The following is a 6170-nucleotide window of genomic DNA, read 5'->3' on the forward strand; positions in this document are numbered from 1 at the left end:
GAGGAGGGGGCGGGGCGGGAGGAGGGGGCGGGGCCTGCGCAGCGTCAAGGCAGGGAACTAGAAGGGGCGGGGCTGAGGGCGGTGTCCAGGACCCGGTCCTCCTCAAAATCCTGGTCTTGCCTGGTGGTCCAGAATATACGCTTTGGAGTCAAATCTGGGTTAAGTTCTAGCTCTGACATTTACCATTGGTTGCTTGAACAACTTACGTAACCTCAGGTAAATTTCTTCAGGAGCTAAACGAGGATGATGACAGACCGCTTCCTGGGTTGTTGGATAGATTAGCGGCCAAGGTGTCCAGCCCAACGCCTGGCATATAGAAAGCTTCCAAAAATAATAGCAGCTAGTAGTACTAGCAGTGCCAGTCAAAAAAGCCCCATAGATGATTCTTCTGACTTTATTATGAAAACATGGCCTAGGGGGCAGAGCCTTAGATTCGAAATGGGAAACCCTGGGTTCTAACTCTCACCCGCTATATGACATCAGGGGTACCAAAGCTGATATGCACGAACTTGGCTGTCTTTTCCATGAAATATTCCTTCAGTGCGGATGAAATGCCACCAGGTAGACAGTGGGTTTGGATTTGAGTCAAATCCTGACTTCCCAAAAGTGTGGTAAATGGAGCATTTTGCAAGAAATATTGCATGCTTTCCCAAAAACGTATGCTTTTTTATTACAAACGAAATTTCAAATGAAACCAGAAGGCCCATTATCTTCTAATTATTACATATATCATTAAAGACTAGTTTTCAGAACACCGAGGTTTCACACTAGTTTTCAATGATTAAAATTTTAGCAGAACCACCTAGTGGTTCTAATTTATTTATTATTAATTTATTTATTTAATCTAATTTGTTGATTATATTATTCATATATATTAAATATAACTTAGTATATTTAATATATATAAATATAATCTATATTTAATATATATTTTTTAAATCTGGAGAACATTATATAAAGCAGATAAATGCTCAGATCTTCTGGTTGAATGGAGATAGAGATCTCTCAAGCAATCCCTGTTTCCTTACCCCACAGATTCCTTTCTCTTCCTATTTGTTGACCTTGTCCAGGTGACAAAATCTCAAATTCCATATAACACCAAAATCCCAAACAATAAAAGCAAAAATTTGATAATTTGGACTTCATCAAAATTTAAAACTTTTGTACATCAAAGAACCATCAAGAGGCGCCTGGATGGCTCAGTCGGTTAAGCATCTGCCTTCGGCTCAGGTCATGATCCCAAAGTCCAGGGAGCCTGCTTCTCCCCCTCCCTCTGCCTTCCACTCTGCCTCCTTGTGTACTTGCTCTCTCTCTAATAAATAAAATCTTAAAAACAAAAAAAGAACACCACCAAGAAAGTGAAAAAGATAACTCACAGAAGGGTAGAAAATATTTGCAAATCGTATATCTGAAAAGGGTCGAGTATCCAGAATACATAAAGAAATTTTATAAGTGAATAACAAAAAGGCAAGTAACCCAATTTTTAAATAAGCAAAGGACTTAATTAAATAGATATTTTTCTAAAGACTATATACAAATGGCCAACAAGCACATGAAAAGATATTCATCACTACTCATTAGGGAAATACAAATCAAAAGTACAGTGAGATACCACTTTACCACCACTAAGATAACTAGACTTAAAGGAAAAAAATAACAAAATAGTAAGTGTTGGCAAGAATTTGGAGAAATTGGAGCTCTCAAATGTGACCGGTAGGAATGTAAAATGCTGTTATGGGAAACAGTTTGGCTATTCAAAAAGTTAAACACACAATTACCACATGAGTCAGCAATTCCACTCATTCTGCTTTATATAATGTTCTACAGCATATATATACATATATATTAAAATACTAATATATAGTATTATATATTATATATGTATAATATATATATACTCAATAGAGTGGAACCACTAGATTCTGCTGCTCAACTTTTAAACATTGAATAAGAATGTGAGACCTCAGTGTTCCAGGTTGTTCTAAAACCCTACCCCAGCAAATCCACATACCACAAAGAATTGAAAACAGGTGTTCAAACAAAAACTTGCACATGAGTGTTTGTAGCAGGCCCTATTCACAGTAACCAAAAGGTTAAAACTACCCAAATACCCATCAAATGATGAATGGATGAATGAAATGAGATATATGTCCCCACAAAGGAATATTACTCGGCCATAAAAGGAGCAGAGTACCGACACGTGCTGCAACATGAATGGACCTTGAAAACAATGCATTCCTTTTGTAAGAAACATTCAGAATCAGCAAACTCATTAACAGAAACAGAAAAGCAGAGTACTGGTTGCCAGGGGCTGAAGACTGACTGCTTATTAAGTATTAAGGTGTCGTTGTGGGGTCTTGAAGTGTCCTGGAACTAGACAATGGTGACAGTGAATTGTGAATGCACTACATGTTCCTAATAGTAAACTTTATAAAAAAATTTTAAAACAACTCAAATTCTGACTGGGCCCAGCCAGGTGATGGAAATTAATGAACACTACTAGGTGTGGGACTTGGGCACACCGGAGCATCAAATCCTCTCTGAAAGGGGGCAGCAACCACCCAAGTCCTCTGGGTGTTGCCAAGACAGAATTTGGGCCCATAGTTTCCAGACTGTCCAATGCTTCAGGAAAGTAACAACGTGGGTGCCTGGATGGCTCAGTCGGTAAAGCGTCTGCCTTCCGCTCGGGTTGGGATTCCAGGGTCCTGGGATCGAGTCCTGCATTGGGCTCCCTGCTCCATAGGGAGCCTGCTTCTCCCTCTGCCTCTACCTCTTGGTCTCTCATAACACATAAATAAAATCTTAGAAAAAAAAGTCAGTGCATCTCAAACTTTTATGCATATGAGTTACTCAGTGATTTTGTTAAAATGCAGATTCTGATTCAGTAGGTCTATGCTGGGTCCTGGGAATTTGCATTTCCAGCAAGCTCCTTGGTGGGGCTACAGCTCCACCAACCACACTCTGAATAGTGAGGGTCCAGCTCAGAGGTTCTCAAACTTCAGTGCACATTGGAAACTCCTGGGGAGTTTAATGCTGCTGCTTAGGCCCCACCCCTCAGCAATTCTGATGTCATTGGTCAGGGCACTGTCACTCTAATGGGCAGCAAACTTCGAAAGCCAACACCCTAGATGACCCTCTAAGCTCTAAGACCTTCTGAAGCTATGCAGTATTTCTGGACAACAAGGGAACAGTTCTCCCTTCAATGTAACTTTCTGAGAATAAATTAGCTCCTAGAACCTTCTCTCCAACAAAGCATTCTGAACTTGAAGGATGTGGACCATAGTTCAGTGGCCATACAGGTACTTTGTAACTCTTGACAACAGATTGGATTTCCTTTGACCAGTAACTCCCTCCTTGGCCTCCTTACCTTTTGTTAGCAAGTTTCATGTAAGTTGGGTCTGAATTGTTAGCTGATCCTCAACCAAGCTAAGATGAGACTCCTCCTTTCAAGGAAGGAAGAGTGCGTGCCCCGATCTGTACATCCCACACGGTCACAGAGGCTGTGGGGCTTGCCCAGAGCACAGCAGCATGACTCATCTTGGTGGGGGCACAAAAGGAAAACAGGCAAGAAGAGACCGACGGATGTGCTCTTGCCTCTCCCCAGTCACAGTCTCTGGAAAAACCTGTGACTCCCCTGTCTTGCTGCTTTGTACCTCTCCTCTCCCAGACCAACCGTGATCCCGCTGAAAGAGGGGTAATTAACAAAGAACAGAAAGAATTGAAAGCCCTAACCGGAGCCTGAAAAAGAGCAGGCAGGCAAGAATGGAAGCCAGGAAGGGGAAGGAGAAACTTGGCAGGGTTTCCCGACAGGGCCTCCTCGCTAAGAGCATTACTGGAGTTATTCATGCCTGAGATGACAGGATGTGAACATGTTTGTCTTTATTATCGAGTAAATAGTGTGTGGCTTTCTTTTTCATTTTTTCCCCTGACTCCCCAGGGCCTTACCCCTTAATGTGGTCACTTTGAACATCGTTGGCATAAATTCACAATAGAAGAACATCTGTGACGAGGAGCACACCGAGGCAGGGAACTGTCTGGGACAGGGATGCAGCAACACAGAAATTAGCCCAATCGTGTCGGCTGAAGCTGTATTGATTCAGTGATCCAGTAGATGCGGTCTCTTTTGGTTACGATTGACCTTCTTCCTGGAGAAACTTCGATTTCAATCTCCCTCAACCAAAAGATAAGGGGATTGAGGCAAAACCATCATATTGAAACCTTGATCAATAAAATGTGTGTGCAGAGAGATTTAGAAAACATCTGAGAGACTCACAAGAATTTTCTTTCCAGAAGCAATAAGGAGTGGGAAGTTTCAAATGATTCCTCTTAGTACAGGGCCTGGGGAAAATGACTATCAGCGCTGGAAGCCCAAATCTTCTGTTAATCATGGACCAGCAAGGGCAGGTCATCCCTATTCTGCATTCCCCAGATCCTCATAATATGGTCTGAGAGATCTTGCTTCTTCCTGCCTCTTCCAGGAAGCCTGCCCTGACCCCCTTTCCTGTCTATGAGCCTCATATGTGCTGGCGTTGTGGCACTTACCACATGAGAGGTAATTCCTACCTCCCATCCTTCCTAGATTATCAGGTCCTTGAGAGTTGGGACTGTGATTCATCCCAGTATCTCCAGGACCTACCATGGTGTCAGGTACAGAACAGCTGTTCAGTACATATTTGTGGAATTAAATACATAGAATAAAGAATGGGGCACTTGGGGGGCTCAGTCAGTTAGACATTCAACCCTTGATCTCAGCTCGGGTCCTTTTTTTTTTTTATAAATTTATTTTTTATTGGTGTTCAATTTGCCAACATAGAGAATAACACCCAGTGCTCATCCTGTCAAGAGCCCCCCTCACTGCCTGTCACCCAGTCACCCCCACCCCCCGCCTACCTCCCCTTCCACCACCCCTAGTTCGTTTCTCAGAGTTAGGAATCTTTCATGTTCTGTCTCCCTTTCTGATATTTCCCACTCATTTTTTCTCCTTTCCCCTTTATTCCCCTTCACTATTTTTTATATTCCCCAAATGAATGAGACCATATAATGTTTGTCCTTCTCTGATTGGTTTATTTCACTCAGCATAATACCCTCCAGTTCCATCCACGTCGAAGCAAATGATGGGTATTTGTCGTTTCTAATGGCTGAGGAATATTCCATTGTATACATAGACCACATCTTCTTTATCCATTCATCTTTCGATGGACGCTGAGGCTCCTTCCACAGTTTGGCTATTGTGGACATTGCTGCTATAAACATCGGGGTGCAGGTGTCCCGGCGTTTCATTTCAGCTCGGGTCTTGATCTCAGGGTCATGAGTTCTAGCCCTATGTTGGACTCCACACTGGGTATGGAGCCTACTTAAAAAAAAAAAAAAAATGAATGAATGAATAATGCTCAATAAGCCCAGTTGGTTGCCTCACCAGCGCTGAAACTCAAGGTCTGAAGCTGAATCCTACAACCGCCTCAGCTCTGCTTACATAGGTAACAGAATACTCTCCTCCATCCCAGTGTTGTCCAGCTTTGGCCATTATTCATTGTAATAATAATAATAATAATAGCAGCAATAACAACAGTAAAATTTATGTGGCGCTTACTGTATACTAGGTGTTTAAGCCTTTTAAAATTATCAATTCTCTAATTTTCATAGCTCTCCGATGAGTATACTCACTAATCTCAATTCACAGATAAGACAACTAAGACTCAGAGATGTTAAGTAACTTATTCAAGGTCATAAGCTAATATGTGACGGAGCTGGGCTCAAGCAGGCACAGACCAGCCCCGGCATGAATGCTCCACCACTAAACTGTACGGCTCTAGATTAGAACAAGTCTTCCTCTTACTTCCTCCACTATGGATTGTTCTGCCTGAGTTAATGCAGAGCTGAAACCGGGTCCTTGCAAGACCCCATGTGGCTAACCAGCTGGCTTGAAACGTACAGAACTGTCCCTGCCTGAAACCTGGTCTGAGAGTTGTTGTTGAGTGTCTTGCGTAGGGCCAGGGGAGGCTGAATGTGGTCCAGGGTTCACCTCGTACGTGGATGAACTCCAATCCACATAATGGGGTTATAGGCTTGTGGTTTCCTGTTTTCTTATTACCCCCAATTGGGGTTTTCCTTTCAATTACCTTTATAACAAGCGTGATTGCAGCTTCAAACCACAAACCACTTCTATTTTA

Source organism: Canis aureus, chromosome 10, assembly GCF_053574225.1.
Source record: "Canis aureus isolate CA01 chromosome 10, VMU_Caureus_v.1.0, whole genome shotgun sequence".
NCBI classification, from domain to species: domain Eukaryota; kingdom Metazoa; phylum Chordata; class Mammalia; order Carnivora; family Canidae; genus Canis; species Canis aureus.